Consider the following 19,782-nt stretch of genomic DNA (forward strand, 5'->3'; position numbering starts at 1 on the left):
GGAAGGGAAGGGAGAGGAAGGGAAAGGAAGGGAAGGGAAGTGGGAATAATTTTCAAACAGATTATTGCTAGTGCTTACAGAACTTAAAATCTTTGTCTTGAATGCTACTTGATAGATCTCAGGAAATTTCTGTGCACAGGGGCTCATAATCTGCCTGAAGTACAGCTAGAAGGGATCCCACAGCAATCCATCTTGACCCAACACTATACAACACCTTTATTTACATATTTTATCGATCCAAGAAAAGCAGAAAAATTATTGCTGGCACAATCCACAAATGTGGCAGACTACCGAAAAGCAATGAAAATCACCAGAAACAGGTCTGTGATGCCCAAGAGGTCTGGATTATTTGCTTGGGCAGCTCATTTGAGCGGCGTACAATTTTAAAGCAGCCAAATTAATGGCCAGTAATTGGGAAATGAAGAATGCATTTCACATGAGACTGGAGTTGGCGTCCTGGAAAGCATCGGCCCTGACCAGCTTGGGACTGTGGTGCTGGCACAGTGCTGCAGGGTGAGGGCTAATGAAGCTTTGGATGTTTGAGCACAGCCCTGGTGGATACAGCGCTCAGATTCTCTCCAATATTTCTGAGACCACTGCTAAAATATTGGGCCACAGTCGTGATGTCCACACTTGAGATGCTAAAAACCAAAATGGATTGATTTTTGTCCCAGGGTGAACTTGTGGTATGAAATTTTTTCCTCTAAAGTTGCATTGAGCCAAACAGGGGAAGTTTGGTGTAAAGATTATAAGAGGAAATTCTTAGTTTTAACTGGGATTCCTGTAAAAGGGAGATGTTGTAACAGCAGGGGATTTTCACTCAGTAACGACTGGGCATGAGGTAATTTTCCCTCAGTCAAGTAGAGGGTGACTAGGAGTTCATCCACTTCTAATTACATAAGGAAGTGAAAGTTAATATTCTTTGCAAAAGTATTCCCCAATGGCTTGCACATCCAATGGAAGGAAAGGGACAAGAAACAAATTTAAAAAATAAAATTAAAAAGGGGGAAAAAAAAAAAGCTAACCAACGCTCTGGGCTATCACTTCAGTGGTGGAGAGCGATGCAGAGCTTTAGGCTACAGGTCTTGGTTTCATCTGCTCCCTGGGGCGAAATAAAGGATTTCTAGGAAAACAGACACTGGAACAAGGACAAGTAGCTATGCCCAGCCTCAGTGAAATCATTGTCAGAATACACGGAATAGTCCTGGCATGTGCTGCATGTAAAAAGCTGTTAGTGAAGGTACCAGATCACTAATTCCCAAACTTTTTTGGAAGAACTCTGCCAGCCCTCAAATTTTCTTGCAAACCACTGCACACCCAAGCAAGCTTAGGAAATGCAGACTTGGTAGCTCGTATGTCTTTAGGCTTAATACGCTTCTATGGCCTAGATGCAGCCCACTCACCACAGGAACTCGGACCACCAGCAGTTACTAAACCGCAGCTGGAGTTCTCCTATGCTCAGAGGATAAAACTGAGCCTCTGAGGTCAACGGGAGTCTTTCCACTGACTTCAACAGGCTTTAGATCATGGCCTTCCCACGCTAGTGTAGAGGCACTACTGCTGACAGTAGAAGGTTGCAAATAACATTGTCCTACTGTATGGATGGGTCCCACATGGTTTGCTCCTTATTTTGCTTTTTTGTTGCCGTTTTTCGTCCAGGTGAATCCCTTCCCCTGCACTGTTCAGCGTCTTGGGCGAGTACCTTTGGGCACAGAAATGTCAGGATTTCTCCTCAGCCTCTTTGTAGTGGGAGTGCTTTTTGGTACGTGTAATTGGAAGTGTCTTGAGGACCCCCAGAGCTTGTGGGGTGCAGGGGCAGCCAACAGACCTGTTCATCATTTGATACTTTCTTATTCACAAAAATGATCCATTTTATCATGTTTTTCTACCAACGAAAAGATTTGAAATAGGATTGCAAACATCCTCCATTGGGATGGGCTGCCTCTTTATTCACTAAGGATCAGTCCATCCCATCAACCATCCTTAAACCTACAGTTCAAAGCAAGCTGGTTTGGCTACATCAAAAAGCCCACTTGTTCATGGCAATGAGGTGACATTCAACCCTTATACATTAGTTGTTTTAATCTGAATTTTTTTCTTACCTCTGCAGCTAGATGAGATCAATTTCCCTAGATATCCCCAATGTAGACACCGACATTCAAGTGTTATTTACAGACAAGGATGTAAGGCCCTTTCAGGATCTGAGCCATCTGACCAAAAACGATTATCTATTTTATGAGTAGATGAGCTATGCCCTCAAGAGCATTTCTCTTCAAGGAATCTGAAATAACTAAAGCAGACATTAAGTATCTGGTTTGGGTCAGAAAAAAAAGGCACCAATGCTCTCTCAACTTTGTCTTTGTGTCCTATGTGCTATATGAAGAGGAGGGTCTTTACTGAGCTATCCCACTGCAAGAAGATTTTACTAAAAGTCTTTCTAATGAAAATAGAGTGATGTGATCTGTTTCCCAGATTTTTTAGTGCATCGTTTTTCATATATGGCTTCAATCACCAGTTGAGCTCTTCTTGCTGCAAGCAATTTGTCCTGGGTAACTTCGTACGGTTTTTGCTATCATGGATGGCTTATACCATTATACGTTCTGTTCCTTTGATGTTCAGGTGCTAAACTTCTTCCGAAATTAATCTTGCTACAGCTCAGGCACTTCTTCAATGTTATGTTCTCATTTCTTGTGCCAGGAAATTAAGATTAGATCTTCCTTAGCACCTTGCCGTGTAGTGGATCAAACTGTTCCTTATAGCCAGAAAAAGAAAAACACAGAGGAACTGTCATATCAGCATTATCTGGTGGAGCCCCTTTTCTTGGGAGATGCTATCAGGGACAGCCCATCAACTGAACAGCAGTGGCTGTCCCTACTGCTCCTTGTGCCACTGTATTTACATGTATGGGTGCATTCAGTGTATACATTCAAAATCACAGAATCATAGAATCAGTTGAGTTGGAAGGGATATTTAAAGGTCATCTAGTCCAATTCCCCAAACCAAGGTGGTTTTCTCTTGTGATAAGAAAAAAACATTGAATTGCACATCTGAAGGATATCTACTTTCACAATAACAAATATTTCCCTTACAAATAATTCATATTTCAACCAAGGTGAACAATAATCCTCGGGTCAATATTTCTAAAGTCATATTTTTAAGTCAGAATTTCCAGTCACAGGCAATAGAGAAGGAAAGAATTTTATTTTCTTAGTCAGAATAAAAGCAAATTTCCAAATGCCAAAATTTCCCATGAATTAGAAATCCTGAAATTTGGCTGGCTTAATTTCCTAACCCTGGTATCTGCAGTTGTGCCAGGACTGCAGAATAAATAGGATTTCCAGTCTGACTCACCATAAATAAAGGAGCTAGTGTATGCAAGCCAAAAGTGATGAGATCTGGCCTTTGCTGATAAATTGGTAAGTATGAGAAGATTATCTGGGAGGAGTTTGATTTTTCAATTCTTTTTCCTAATTGTTACTTTACTGTACCTTCCCTTTATATCTTGTATTCACACCTTCTAATGAGGTATTAATGAGCTGTTGGTGGTTTCTTTAATTTAGGGCAAGACCATTAAGGGAACATGAAGTCTTTACTAGGTTCCAGATTCTTAATAAAAAGAAGTGATGCATTATTAGATAGGTCATGCCTGAAAGCTTCCAGCACAGAGCAGAGACTCCGTTGCCTTTGGGGCTGCTGTGTAGCTGTGGGCTGTTATCTGGTGTTAAGATTTCCTGCAGTAGGTTATACTTGCAAAGCAACCTGGGTTGGTTTTTTGGCTGCTTATGGCAAAACGCCAGTAATCTCAGTGCTTGCATTATTTTTCCTCTTACAACTAAGTATATATAGGCTTAAGTAGATAAAGGGAAACTGGATAACAGCAAAATAGAGGTGGAGTTAAATCACTACTAGTAGGCATGTATCTTGTACCCAGGTTTATTTGCAAGCTTCTCCAGGATCCACGTGTAGCTTTGAGTACACTGTTTCACCTTCCCAGCCATTAGCATCCCTCTGTAAAAAGGCGGTAGCACGACTTCCAGTCTCCCATATGATAAAGTTTTGTCATTTCTACCAAACATCAATGACAATTTGATAGGTTGTTCACCAACAAGGGGACTATTTGTTGGAAACAAATGGGAAAAACCAAGCTTGGAGCAATTTTGAAGTTGGATACGACTTTAAAGCTAGACTTGCATTGAGTGGGGGCTGTAACCAGACACCTTCAGAAATACCATCCAGCCATAACTATTCCATGACTATAACAGTTATGTCTATGCATAGCCATACACTCACCAAAGCACCACGCTCCATCCTGGAATTTCTTAATCCTGGATTTCTTAATATCCATTTGTCCGGCTCCTTATCTTGGCAGAGATTTTATATATACAAAAAAAATTAACAGCAGTTAAAAAGACTTGGTAAGGAGATATAGTAGCAGGATGGCAAAAAGCCAGCTGCCTTCCAGCTCCCTGGTTTAATTTCTAGCACATGAGAAAAGAAATTGCGTATACAATTGGGTTTGCAGTAACATTCTTCTTCTCATTCTTGGGAGACAATCTCTCAAGATCTTCTCCCTGTCCTGTGAACGATATTAACCTCTTTAAACACCTTAAAGAATCTAAACAGACTAAACTTGTGCTCAGGATGAGTTCACTGGCATTCCCTTTTATTGTATATTTGTAAATAGTCCTTAAGAAAATGACAGACCAGTGGGTTTTTCCTCTCAGATTTATAGCTTTGGAGCCCTTAGCACAGCCTTTGGGTTTGCTTTGCCTTCCCATTGACCTGCTACAAGCAAACAGCAACAACAAGGCCACCTGGGTCTTGGCCTCTCTTATCTCTGTTTGCTCACATGGAATCAGGCTTTAAAGGACTGTGAAATGGAGACAATCATTGACAAGAATTAGTTTTCTCTGGGGTTAAATCAGTAACTCTGGGAAGGGCATTGATCCTGATCAGCCTAAAAGAAAGTCTGCTAACACAAGTAAAGGGGAAGTCCTTGGGAGCTTAGACATTAAGGAGTGATGAGACACTTTGCAACTACATTTGGACTAGATGATCTCAGTGGTCTTTTCCAACCTTAATGATTCTATGATTCTAGGAACTCTTTGCCTCTACAAAACGGAGCAGCATGTCTGGTCTTTTACAAACTCTGTAAAGTTGTTCTTTTTCCTACTTCTCTGTGTCAGAGACAGAGCCAAGCAGCTGTGATACCCAAAGATGATCCAATCGCAATTGAACACTTGTAGCCATCTAAATGTGACCGCTGATTGCTTTGTTGATAAGTAGATTACAGTCTTGGTGGACTGGAGCAATGGATAGAGACAAACTACAGAAATCAAATATAAAGCACAAAAAGGAAAAAAAATAAAAGCCTTGAGGAGCCACAGAGAAAGGTGTGGTATCCAACATCTATAAAAATGTGGTTTTCCAGTGTAGGCAGCTAAATATAAAAACCCTACAGAGAACTATAAATTCCTAATAAATATGATTGAACTACTGGAGAAAATCAGGCAGACTAGGCTCAAGAAAACAGAAGCAAAGCTGAGAGCGAGCTGGGGCCAGGGACACGTCTATTTATGATGTGTATTTTACATTACTCCGGAACTCGAGGATTTGTGACCTGGGTCAGGATCTGGTGAGCGCCATTGGAGGGCACGCACCCTGGGGAGCTGTGAAAAACAAAGGTTGTTCTGCGGCACCGAGAGGGAACGGTGTCGACAGCACATCTCCCGGAGGATAGCCAAGAGTGCTGAGCCTCTGAGGGCACAGCCCAACCACTGTTCTCACCCAGTGGTATCTGGAATAAGTATTTAACTCTGACCTGGACCGGCTGAAAATGAGTTTTTCTCCTTTTACTAGTTCAGCTGGGCTGGTCAATGAGTCATGGGCATGAAAACCAGTTTCTGATTTTTTGTGCTTCGGTTTCAAGACAGAATAAACAGTTACGCATCTGATTGTCTCGGTGTTCTTAGACTTGTTATCAAAGCAGTTATCAGCAGAGGATAACTGCAGAAGGAGAACAACCTTCACAGAAACTTAGCATCATTAAGGTTGGGAAAGACCGCTAAGATCACCTGGTCCAATCGTCAACCCATCACCACTGTGCCCACTAAACCATGACCCTCATTTCATTTCAGGCATCGGCCCTGAAATGCATAAAAAATTCATACAAGCCCGTATCCACAATTTCCCCAGCCTATAACTTTCTTTTTTATTATTATTTGTACTGTTTCCAAGAGGTGCTATTAACTATTTGCCAAAGAAGGGGAACTTAAGACCATGCCAGGGAGAGTGGGTCGATCTCACCCTTCAGTGAAGACTGCCAAAACCAGCAGAGAGAATTGTCTCTGCAGAGGGATTGGAGGCAGCAAATGGCTGGTAAGCAAAACCACAGCTGGAATCAGCATGGCATTCTCTTTACCTGTGTATGACAACCAGCGTCCTGGGCAACTGTGTAGGTTTGCACTGAAGGCATGTAGTAAACAGGACTGGTGATGGAGGGAGGAGGGATGGGTCCCAGCGTTTTGTTTTTTTTTATCCCCCATCAAGTCTCAGAACACTCTGGCCAAAGAAAACAAAGGAGAATATATGCATGGTTGGAAATGTTAAGCTGATGGAGAGAGGGCAGCCAAGGCGTTGAGGGCAACCTCTGCCACTTTCCATTGCTATAAGTGCATCTATAGGAAGGCTCTTTCCAAAGCAAGCTGCTAGGAAGATCTTTTTTTTTATGGCATGGCTCTTTTGGGGTGGGTGATGGTGAAGTTCTTGTTTGGGTTTTGGGGTGTTCTTAGTGTGGCTCATGCTTACAGAGCAATTCAGGTCTGGGCTGACCTCTGGGACCGGAGTTGAAACCTTCTTCAAACCTTCTTGTGGCTCATTTTTTCCTCCTTTGGATACCTCTTGTTCTTGCCAATTATTCAACAAACCCTTCCTTGTCTTTCCTGAACAGGACGGCTGTGTGGGAACCACTCCGTTTTCTTTGGTAGGAAATGTCATGATTCTGAAATCTGGTTTTGTTCTGAAGTGGAAGAACACACAAACAAACACAAAATTATTTTTTTTTTGCCCAAAGTTTCCTGCAAATCACAATCAGAATGATCTGTTCTAAAAAACTGAGCCATTTCATCCTGGCTGCGACCTTTCCAAATTTGATAGGAACGTTTTTAAAGTTGGGAAGGAGAAGCTCATTCAACGAGGTCAAAATGTTTTGTTCTGATTTTTTTGTTTGTTTGTTTGTTTTGTTTAATCTGCAAAGAAGATGGTTCCAAAATGGACAGTTTCTCTGGACAAGTTTGGGCATCAAAAAAAGGGCATTTGGGGATAAAGAGCATTCCCCTTTTTTTTTTTTTTGTTTCTTTCCATAGCTGTGCCTTATGGAGAACTGTGAATAATCTCTGAATAAGAAGACATTGTTTTTTGAATGCTGTCGTACTGTTGTCTCAAAATCTCCTGAAATGCTTTACAGGACACAGGTAACAAATGAAACACAATGAAACAGAGGCACCCTATAGCCACGTTTAGCAGGACGTGTGCAAAGGCTAGGAATATTTTGTGATGCCAAGGAAGACAGACCAGAGCAGGCTCTTCTGTGTAACAGAAATTACTGGGGAAGTTTAGGGGAGAAAGGAGAATGGGAGGGTGTTTTGTCATCTGGAAGCTCAAGCTTAGCCTGTTGCTGTGCCAGGCCAGTGATTCAACGGCTGCTAACAAAACTCATTTCCACCCACCAACTTACAACCACAACTGGGCAATGTTGCCTAGTGGAGAAAGTGCTGTGCTAGGACTTGCAAGCCTTTGTTTCTGCTCCAAATTCTACCCCTGAACTTCTGCATGACGCTGGGTGAGCCATGCTGCGCCTTCAGGTCCCTGTTTTCTCTCTGTTGGTCTTTGCTGAGATGAATTATTCTCTCATATGTTTTGCAGTGTATTGACTGAGGTTTCCTTTGGCTCTTGGCTCAGCTATGCCTGATCCACCAGCACGATTTCAAGGATGCAGACAAAACTTTGTAACCTTGCTGCTCTTCTGCTAATGGAGCCATTGAGTTTCAAGTTGGGGCCAGGGCAGACAGATTCCCATGTCAGATGTCCCTGCTGATGAGCCTTTCTGTTGCACCTGGGTGAGAAGTGCTGGCTCCTTCTCCCCATCCCTTCTGAAGCCACAGCCAATAAACAAGGTTGAAGCAGGGAGCTGTGATTAACAGAGGCCTCAATCTGCCAAGAATTCATTAAAAAATAATTGTTAGCTTCCCTCTCTACTGCTGCCCAGGCTTTGTGCAAACATCACCGGTATGGAAGAAAGAAAGGGGACAGTTTGTCACATACGTGCCACTGGTTTTGTAGGGCAGCTTTGTTGATGGTGATGAGACCAGCCTGACTCCTCCTGAGGACAACTGCCTGGGTGCACTCAGCAACACATGACATCATGTGCCCCAGCCATTAAGGGGCTGAGGTTTTGTCCTTGGTTGACATCAAAGTAGCAAGGGCAGTGGTTGCTATGAGAGGGCAGAAATTGGATACTAGGAAACATTTCTTCTCAGAAAGAGCAATCAGCCATTAGAACAGGCTGCCCAGGAAAGTGGTGGAGTCACTGTCCCTGGAGATGTTCCAGAACAGTGGAGATGTGGCACTGAAGGACATGGTCAGTAGGCATGGTGGGATGGGTTGGGCTTGGGTTTGGCGATTTAGAAGTCTTTCCCAGCCTCAGTGATTCTGTGATTCTCTTACTCTAAATTTAATGGACTCTCATCCACATGGTTCCTGAAGCAATGCCAGCAGCCCTACCACCCAATACTTACACCACCTACGAGTCTGCAACTCTAAAATCTGGAGATGATGTGAAAAAAAGAAAGAAGTGGATTGCTCAGCAATCCTGGGTGTCCCTAGTCCTGCTGGGTGCAGTCAGTCTTGCAAGTCTCCACTCAGAAACTCCTGGCTGGTGCAGATTCAGAATAGCAGGAGCAGATGGAACTGAGCTGGAGGGAGAATAGCCAGGGAGGAAGGGAAAGTTGATTTCTATGGGGCAGTGGCACAGAGGGCAGGATGAACTCCAGGGTAGTGAGGTTATTATATGTGATCGTGGGGTCATATCAGTAGCTGCTTTTAATCATTTTCCTTTTCATCTAATGGTGCAGTTATAAGCCCTAATTAACCATTCATCCTAGTAGCTTCTAGTGATCTAGTTTTCACTGGATTATTGTAAACCTCTACTGTATATATATGTATTTGTGGCATATATTTCTGATAGACACATCAGAGATCTATAAGAGGAGAGAACATATGTCTTGGCATAATGGTTAGCTCCACGCAGCATCTTGTGAGCTGTTCTGCAAAAGCCTGTTCACAGTCTGATTTTTTTCTCCTGTCTCCTATGGAGAATGGAGATACAGCCCAGCTAGCGATATATATACCTTCATGTGAGGGGTATACATTCAGTTCTGTACTGTATAAGTACCAGGTCAGTGATTCAGGGTGTCTGTGCACACCCATCGTATAAACCAGTAAGCACCAAGTGTACGACACTGGCTTGCATGCTTTGGTGATGTGAGTGGGCAACAGGGGCAAGCTGTCTCCTCCATGACCCACTCTGAGCACAGCAAGGAGCTCTTAGGAAAGGTCAGCATGGGGACATGCTGTGGGCCAAGAGATTTTTCTTGTATGCCAAACCCAGTGCAGGTAGGATGTGCACAATCATTATCCACCAGCAGCAGATGAATGGCGATGGGACCTGGGCTTGGAGCCGATGAAACCAAAAGAGGATGCTGTGGGAGCTGCAAGCATCAGCACTTGGCAGAAGGTCTGTGCAAAGGCAGGGCCTGGCTCTGTGTCGGTAGTGATTTTCCAGTCTGGAGTGAATATAAATACCAACACAGCTGCTGTTGTTCTTGTGCAGGGCGGGAATGGGATTTGTATGGGGAGGGAGGGAGCAAAGGGGACAGCAGACACGAGCGGGCACATCATCATTGGTTCATTTCCACAGCAAGCTAAGATCATGTCTGAGAGCCTGTGAAACTCATATTTCCTCGGTTAATTATAGCTCCGAAGGTGAGGGCAACGGCTCCCACTGACATTAGTCACATTGGTTGAACTCTGCTGCTCTGTTTCAAGCAGGGAAGATTAGACTGGACTCAGAGAACATTGTGGGGGCGACTCCAGGAAGGGTCTCTCTCTTGTGTTCTTCTTTTTCTATTTGCTGGATATTCTTTTCTTACTCCCTGTTCCGTCATTCTTACTCTCTGTCTTCGCTAGTGTTGATTTTAGCCAGCTCGTTGGGTGATTAATTGCCAGCTTTGGAAGACAGCTCGGCAATGCAGACCATTTAGTCAGTGACTTAGCAACTCTCCGGGAGGTGTTTAGTGGAAACACAGCCTGCAGGCCAAGGCCAGAACACAGAGCTGATGCCTTGTGCTGACAGCCAGAGGGGAGGGGAAGAGGGGCAGGATCACTTCCAGAGAACAAGCAGCTACTGGGAGCTTCATGACCTGACCCACATTTTGGAGGGACATCAGCAGTTACTGGGCTCCCATTTCCACCTGGAAAATGAAGGCCATTTGCAGAAAGTCCAGTGTAGAACCAGAGAGATGAGTGCTGCTAAGGGTTTGACACATCTTATTGTGCAGTGCTGTTGAGCTCGGTCCTACAAAGTAACCACAAGGACAATAAAGTGAGCCACTTTGGTAAGGGCAGCTCCTTTGTTCCCTGGGACTGGAAAAAACAAGGGGCATGTGTGCGATGATATGGGCATAGTATGAGATGAAGCACACAACCACTGATCTTTGGAGGCCAAATGCCTCTGAAGTTTCACACAGACCACCTCTTTTACAACGGTCAGTGTCTCTGTTGAACATCACTGGTGCATCCATCGGTTAAACATCAATTCACACAGTGGACAGCAGTCCTAAACTGCAGGTCCTCTGTGAGGAGTGCAGGGAATGGGTCTCAGCTCTGCCACTGAATGGCAACGTGTTGGCTATTGCTTCCTCCCCTTTCCCCATGGATGGGAAGTGATTAGGAGAGAGGCAACATGGACTCAGATATCCATGGGAGAGCAAGGAATACCACCCTACACTCTGGAACGGCTGTTTCAGGGATGACCAGACACAGGAGGGCAGTAAGAGAAGAGGTGCTCCACCTCTGACTCACTGAGCTGCAGATACTCAATGCCTGGGGCTGTAAATCCTCTGCTTTTACTTGGCTCCGAATTTACGAGTTACAAAAAAACTGCTGTCTTCAAGTTGTTACAGAAGAAAGTTAAAACATAAAACGCTCAGCTCAAGGCTGTAATAGAAAAGACATAATTTGACAATATAAACGAGCTTGAGCTGAGTTATGGATTGAGGGAACATAACTGCAACTAACAGGCGCCACATTATAGGCTACATCTCTTCCGCCACAAAGTCCAGGATCATTTTCTGACCCTCAAAGTGGCACAGCACAGCCCTCGTGCTCACTTCCAAACGCCTTCTGCTCCCTCAGACTGCCTGTTGTCAAGGGTCTATGACCACCAGAGTTGCCCTCCAACTGTAACCATTCTGTGCTTGTGATCTCCCAGAAGCTGTCTGAGATAGTGTCATTGGCCAAGGCCAAAACCGTGCCAAGAAACATCCTGACAGTCTGGATTAAGAGGTAACTGCTCGAATTCCTGTCCCAGACAGTTTAGTTCAGCAGATAATGCTCCACCATCAGATCTTCAGTCTAGAAGACCTTCAATCTCTGTCAGCTTAACGTTGAAAGAGATTTTTTTTTTAATGCAAATCTTTTGATGTGTATTTGTCCATTGACTTCCTGTTTTCTCCTTTCCTGTAAGATCTTGTCAGTGGGCACAGTGGGGGGGGATGAGTTGGGGTTGGACTCGATGATCTTGGAGGTCTTATTGGTTGCTGCTCAATCACAGAAGCAGCACAGAAATATCACAGCGATTTCACAACCAGCCAACTGGTTATAGCACAATGGACTTAGAAAGCTACAGCACAAATACTTTTCTGGTAGTGATACTAAGATCATTGGTCCATAGTAACTGAGTAATCTGGGCCTGTTCAGCCTGGGGAAAAGAAGGCTGTGGGGAGATCTGATTCATGTTTATAAATGTCTAAAGGGAGGTGAGTGGCAAATGGATGAGGCCAGGCTCTTTTCAGTGGTGCGTAGCAATAGGACAACGAGCAATGGCCTAAAACTTGAACATAGGAAGTTCCATACTAACATGCAGAAGAACTTACTTACAGTCAGGGTGACAGAGCACTGGCACAGGCTGCACAGAGAGGTGGTGGAGTCTCTTCCTATGGAGATACTCAGGAGCCATCTGGACTCTGACCTGTGCAACCTATTGTAGGGAACTGCTTTGCAGGGGTTTGGACTCTATGCTCTCCTGAGGTCTCTTCCAAACCCTGTGATTCTGAGGTAGTCTGACCTCACTCAGATCCCTTTGATTTCATAGCAGCAATGAAATATCAGTTGGAAGGGGATCTGGAGACAATCTAGTTGTCCAATCCTCAGCTTGGACAGGTCTTTTGCCAGCACTACATCAGGTTGGCTGCAACCCTCTGCTAAGTCGCAGAATCCCCAAAGGATGGAGATGTCCCCTCCTCTCTGGGTAACCTCTTCCCATGCTGCTCAATCCTCTGAGTAAAAAAATAACGTATTTATATCTAGACTGAGCCACAATTTGTGGTTTTTTTTTTCTTTGTTTCCCGATGTCTGAGAAACAGATGCTGAAAATTTAACCAATGCTGAATGATACAGCCTGAAAGCCAGGGAAGAAAAAAAATATAATGGTTTTGGCTCTGGTGCTGGCCTGAAGATGAAAGGAGGGTTAGGAGGAACGGCTCTGACAGTGCAGACAAACAAATTGAGCAACACCTCTGATGTGACAGAAAAAGAAATGCAGGGGGAAAGATGCGAAGAGACAGGTGAGGGCAATGACCTTGTAGAAGCAGCAGAGGGATTTTGTAGTGGTCAAAGCCAGAGAGGAAGGTGCAGTAAGAATAGATGTCCAAGATGATGAGAGCTTTAGAAACCTTATATTAATTTCCAGACTAAATTTATTCCCAGCTTGTTTACACTCGTTTGTTCTTGTCCTAGCACTGTCCTTAAACATGAATAACTTGTCACACGCTGCAATTTTCACCTCCCCAATGTATTAATAAAGACCGACACATCCTTGTTTTTGCTAGGCTAAAGAAAACAAGCTCTCTTTGTTTCCTTCCATTGGACTGGCTTTCTGTCCACCTGATCACCAAAGAAGCCCTTTTCTTTATTTGTTCCAGTACAAATTCACCATTTTTTTTTTTTTTTTTTTTTTTAGCAATGGAGCACCAGAACAGTCTCTGGTTTGCCAAGGGAGATCTTGTTCCATGCTCTTAACACTTCACTATCTTCACTGTAAATAGCTTCTGTACCATGTTCAGCTCCTGCATTCTGCTTTTCCATGACTGCATCCCATCAGCAGTGCCTAATTGTGCTGTGATGAACACATGCATCCACATCCTTCCCCTGTAACTTCGTTGTTTCCAGTGGCTGAGCCCCCAGCTTAAAGCAGCTATTCCTGTTATCAGTCTCTAAGTGCTCGACTCCATACTATTACATTTCATTCTATTTCTAATACTCCTGTGCTTAAGGTCATCTGATTTTTCTTGTGTATTTATACTGAGGGCCTTATAAATACACAGGTTTATCGACCGAATAACTTCTAACCATCATACCTCTGGATTATGGGATGGTCTTGTTGGATCTCAGACCCTCCATCTAGGGCAGAGTTCTAGCAGAGCAAAGATCAGATGTGCAGGGAGATTTTCCTCACCTTCTTTGGAAGCGTCTGGCATTTGCTGGCAGAGGATGACACACAACAGGTGAGGGGCCTTTTTGTTCTGAAGCAACAGTTCTCCTTCTCTAAACATGACTATAATCAGACAGAACAAATTCAGACAACACCAGGGGATAAAGGCAGAACTGTGACACAGTCTCAATGGAAAGTAGATGCTTCATATCCAGGATCCAAACGCATCATATCTTTGGAAATTCACCAGATTTACACTGAGCCTTCCTGATAAACATGTCTTCCACGGAGTAAACATGGAGCCAAGCAAACTACCAGTCTTCGTTCTTTTAAATCTAGTTCATCTTCTTTTATTCTATTAAGCTTTCACTTATCCACACGATGTCACCTCTTTTGTCAGGTTCCTCAGTGCTTCACTGTTCCTCAGTTTCTTCTACCGTCAGCCATCAGGCAGTGCTCAGAGGGCCTCAGGGCAGGATTTTCCTGGAAGCAGCCTGCCACATAGAATATAAAACAGCTAGAGATACAGGTGCCTCTGAAGTGATGGAAAATACGTCCCTTAAAACATGGAGCACACACAACCTTGCCACCGTAGATTGATGCAGTGGCGTTGAAGCCAAGTCCAGTGGCATAAGTGCAATTGGCCAAGTTGTTCTCCTTAGGATACCACAAGAGTGAGCTTCAGCAGCCAGCAGACTCAAGGAAAGCTCTGCAGAGGAAAACAAAGCACCTCAGACACAGCTGGTGTGAAGAAGCCTCCCTTAATATCCAAACTCCATCTTTAAACTCTTGTGCATCAGCTGGAGCACTTCTCCCACCTTACTTCCCTAGACTGATGATGCACCTGCACCTGATGGGAAATTGCCACCATGTGCCTCTCCAGAGGTAGCTGCGTTTCAGCTGAGGCAAATGATTGCTCCCTATGATTTTTCAGAATGGGAAAAGAAAAAAAAAAATCACAACAAAACCCTCCTTCCAGCCACTTCACCGACAAACTGCATGAGTAACAAGTTAATGGGGCTGGGAGAAGCTGCTGGCAATTCTCAGCTCTGCAGCTTTCCACTTGAATGCTCTGCAGCTGAGCTAATAGTCAGCAAAGCCCTTGGATGGATACAGAAACCATTTGCACTTTTGACAGGAAGAGGGGATGGAAAAGAGAATACCACTGCTTTTTCTCCCCCCCCCCCCCCCCCCTTTTTTTTTCTTTCCTTCCTGCTGCTGCTTTTCTGTGTTTAAAATGGGGGCTGGAATCTGGTGGCTGCTGTCCTGAGCATGCCTCAGCCTTCTTCTCTCTCTGGTTATACTTCCCGCAAGAAAAAAATATAAAAATGTAAATCCAAGGCTCAAGCCCTTTTATTTACTTTGGCTATTTGGGGATTTTTAGGTAAAACACTGAAGTAGTTTAATCAGAGAACGCTCATTTCTTCCATAGTCCAAAGGCTTCAAAGTAATGGATAGTTTGACCAGCTAGTTTTGAAACGCTAGGAGAAGGTTTTCCACCTGATCTTTTACCAGTTCACCTCGTGGCTGATCAGATGGCAGAGCCTCCAAAACCTTGAGAGTCCCACCAGGCTCTTTAGGCTTGAGAACCCAAGATGTCCATCCTCCATAACACACCCCCAAGATCCTGGAGCCTCTTGAGAACACTGGACTCCCCAGAGCATGGGTACTTTCCATGTTTCCATTTCCAGAGAGGGAGCCTGGATATTTCCCGTTTGAGAGCTGTTAGACTTTCCACCTCTGCTGAGGAAAATGGGGTAACAATAAGCAGTTCTAGGCGAAAATGAGATTTTAATATTAGATCGATACAAATACATAAAGATGAACAATCTTCTCCCCAGGCAACCTATGATATAAGCAGATGGAGTGTCTGGGAGGCTGCAGTCATGTCAGAATTAAAAGTACTCCGAAAAGCTGCTTCAAAGGTTAAGATCCTCTTGCCTCATTGCAACCATAGCATCCAAATCACAGAAGTTATTTGGAAAACACAGGTAGCAGTGATTGAATCACTGCAGTGTCCTAGTCCTGACCTCATTCACTGCTCACTGCATTCAGTGGAGTTTTTCCCAATTGTAGTGACCGTAAACAGCAACAAAATGAAGTACTTTAATGCAGATCAACATTTCCTGGTAGCTCTCAGAAGCAGCAGCTGAGCCTTTAATAATTTTACGATGAGTGAGTCAAAATTGTCCCATCCCAGGGCAAGTTTACGCCATTTGCTTCACTGTCCCATTCCAGACATTCCATGATTGACAATTTTGATGGTGCTATTGTGATGGTGCTGCTGTTTTGGGAGAAGAGGTCCAGCTGCCTGCTGGAGGCAGGAGAAGCTTTAAGCAGCAAGAGGCATGAGTTCAGTCCTCACCAGCTCAGCCAGTGGTGATAGATCAATGCTTGCGTTGACCGTTGCACATGCAGTTGGGGCTGTGACCTGCCCTTTGCACTAAGCTTTAATTACCTGTCATACCATGACGTTGGACAATTTCTCAGCACATTCCCACCCTGACAGTGACCTTGCAAAGCTACATGTGAAGTAGCGATGGACTCAAGATAAGGCCCTGTTATTTTTCCACTGTTTTCTTAGAAAAAAGATATTAACATATTATGAAACGTTGACTTATTCCACTTTTTGCCAAGTTCTTTCCGACCGCAAGATTTGCCTCAGTTCCCTTTGTTTCTTGTTTGTTCTTATCCAGCTTCTGTTTTCTTTTTCCTTTCCCCTTCTTTTTTTTTTTTCTAGCTTTAACTATCACTCTTCCTCGCTCCTCTCTCATTTCCTCTCCCAAACAGAAGGGGAATTTAAATTGCAACTGGTCGCAGATGTAAAACCAGCAAGAGCGTGCTCCAAAGACACTCTCTTTTACTGGGTTCATCCAGAGGTCAAAGAGGTTGGCTGTGGGACAAGAGAGAGCAAAAAATGTACCCAAGCCCTACTGTGTCACCGTCATCCTACTTGGCTGCCAGCAGGATGTGACAGGAGAAGTGGAGGAATGCTCCCCCATCGCTGCACTTGCAGAGAGTTGGGTGAATGAAGAGACGTGGCCAAGCCTTGGCTTTGGCCACCACACTTTTGGGGTGGCCCAGGAGGGAGGTGGACAGCCAGGCTGGTGAGGGAACAGGGAGGGTGGTCAGGGAGGGTGGAAGGGGGGATGCAGAGGAGACGCCAGGCAGCTGTCTTGCATGCTCTCAGCAGTTGCATCAGTGCCGGGGGGATGTTGGGAGGAGGCCCAGCTGCTGGCTGCTTGCACCACGCCAGCTGGTAGGGTGGGAGAAAGGGAAGGGGGAACTGGAGGAGAGGAAGAGGTCACCCTGAGGAGATGGGCACCAAGGTGTTTTCTTGTCCCTGAGGTGGGATGATGGAAGGGAAGCTTGCAGGAGCAAGATGCTAATAGAGGTACTATGTATGTGATGTAGAGATACATGTAAACGTGAGCAGCTCCCTTGGCTAGGAGCCATAAATTGAAGACTGAGATGTGCTCTGTTTCCATTAGTTTCCCCATGACTTGAAGAGCAGGGGGCACAATGAGCTAGGTACCATCTCTGAGGATCTGGAAACACAGAGATAAAATCTGGAAAAAGCCATCTGCTCAAGGAAGGCTGGCAGTGTCTCAACCCAAAGAACAACTCAATAAATCCAAATACCAAATCACATCAGGAGAAGAAGAGGAGACTGGTCACCTACTCAGAAAGCTCAATGACACCCGGGGAAGTTGGCAACAGAGTTGGGAAGAGCATCTTCAGCACTCACTAATTGCACTGGCGTCAGACATACTTGAGAAAGAGCACCTAGCTCAGACTTGATCTCATTGCTAACTTATGAGAATGGGAGAGCTCCCAGAGCATCATGTGGGAAAGGAATGCCCCTGGGATCAAATGTTTACAGGGGATCCCAGGCATTGACTGGAAATACACCATCACAAGGGAAAAATGGAAAACCCATTCTCTGGTAACCTCTCTTCAGTCTGGAAGACTTTCCCGATGAGGCCATCAAATAAACTATGACCGGGAGGGAGGAAATGCTGGAGTCCTCTGGAAACCCCAGGGAGATCAGAGGACACTGAAGCAAAAGACTGCAGAGGAAGAAAATTAAAAGTTAGGAAGAAGCAGGAGAAACGACTCAGAAGAGAAGTGATTATACGTCAGTGTTGGCACACAAAGAGTGAAAGAATAAAGGTCATAACTGGAGCCCATCGTAAAGAGGAGGTTATTAGTCTATAAATCTCATGGCGAGACCCTCAGGTTGTTCTATAAAACTTCTGGTAAAAGCCCATGAATGCTGTCTGATCACTGTGCTTGTCATACTGTCACCTCTTAAATTCAGAAAACGTCCTAAGCCATCTGCCCAGGCTGACAAAAAAAAACTGGCGTTTTCAATTCATTTCAAGAGCACTTTCTCTTTCAGTACGTCCAGGTAAAGCAAAGTACTTTGATGCTCCTGGGGTGCTCCTCACAGTGGGACCTCAGCTTGAATCCTGCTTCTCTTCATTAAAAAAAAAAGAATCTGCCCTCACCATATAAATCCCAGCAACCTCCAATGTCATCAAATCAATTTCTCCAGTCCCAAATGACTCCAAAGTAAGTGTTGGCTGCCTTGCCCAAGCTAGGCTTGAATAGTTCGCATATCAGTTTCCTTTGAAGAGACAGTCATACAAACTGGCTGTACTTGCTTATGGAATGCTTGTCTTCATTACCACATTTCCCTTTGCTCAGTTTCATTCCATTACTCTGTGTTATCAGCCCTAATATCACCCTGATCTCTTTGAGACTGGCAACATCCTCGTTTACAAAAATAGCTATTTAGCTTTCATCAAATTGCCTGTGGCAAGGGCCTATGCAGGTCAGTGAAACAGAACTCAAAGACACAAGGGCCTATTGAGACCTCCAGGATAAGGACAGGGTTTTTCACTGTGTCTATGCAGCACTGAGATGTTTGTGCTAGATAAGATCGCCAGACAAGCAATAAATGATAATGTGTCTCTTTGGGAAACAAAGCATTTATTAGAACTGGATGGAATTTGTTTCATTTAAAATAAAATGGAGTTAACAGCTCAAATAATATTAACAATTTCAAAGGGCTCATACAATTATCAAAGGCTCTCTTTTTTTTTTTTGCTGGCTAAAGAACTTCTTGGAATTTCTCAGCTTAAAGAAAAATCAGAATATGCTTTTCTCTCTACATTACAAAAATTGACATTGAGAATTCCAGAAGACTTTTTTTCTAAAACTTGATACTATTTTTAAATTGCATTTTCACTCAAATCCAGTTCTTCTGTTAGCCTGAGGACATCTATTTTCTAGTTTCCGTGATGACTTGGTCATCTATCTCCAGCTACTGGTGAGAAGAGCTGAATTCCTCTTCTCAGGAGTCTCCAAACGGATTAAGCTTTACAAAGTTTTGATAAAATAAATCACAGAACCATAGAAACACCAAGGTTGGAAAAGACCTCCAAGATCATCCAGTCCAACCAAGATGTTTTAGAGTTCCAGAAAGTAGTAACCACAAGTAAGAAACTTAGAAAATGAAAGACAGTACCAAGCCAGGGGGTCTTTTCCATAGGCTCATTCATTAAAAGGAGGATGTTTACATCACTTGAAGAACACAAAATGAATGAAAGGAGATGGTGTTCACTGTGGGAAACTGCAGTGCCAGATAGATAAATGTGAATAGTTGCTGCCCATGGCAGAGAGGTTGGAAACTGATGATCTTTAAGGTCCCTTCCAGCCCATCATTCTATGATTCTATGATTTTATGATAATAGTGAAGTGAACATGAAGCAAAAGGAGGATCCAATGAAAGCTGGATTGTGGAATCTTTCATTAAGAACCAAAATGAATAAGTAATGTAGACTGAGGCCTGTGCAGTGCTGAGTAAGAGCCTCTTTCCTGCGACTTCATGGACCTCGCATAATCCATTTGAAAAGTGATCTTGGATGCTGTTGCATAAATATCGTCCAAGTTGACAAGAGAAGAGTTGGTTTTCAAGAGAAAAAAACTAAATGTAATCTGTTCTAGAT

General features: G+C 43.9%; 1 long non-coding RNA gene across 1 annotated transcript; it reads right to left on the reverse strand.

Moving 5' to 3' along the window:
* On the reverse strand, positions 9,654 to 14,535 carry LOC110399043. The gene is made up of 2 exons (XR_002438847.1): positions 13,695 to 14,535; positions 9,654 to 10,633 (listed from the first exon to the last, which is right to left on the reverse strand). It is a non-coding gene; the product is annotated as an uncharacterized LOC110399043 (long non-coding RNA).

This window comes from Numida meleagris, chromosome 4 (genome assembly GCF_002078875.1).
Source record: "Numida meleagris isolate 19003 breed g44 Domestic line chromosome 4, NumMel1.0, whole genome shotgun sequence".
In the NCBI taxonomy this organism is placed as follows: domain Eukaryota; kingdom Metazoa; phylum Chordata; class Aves; order Galliformes; family Numididae; genus Numida; species Numida meleagris.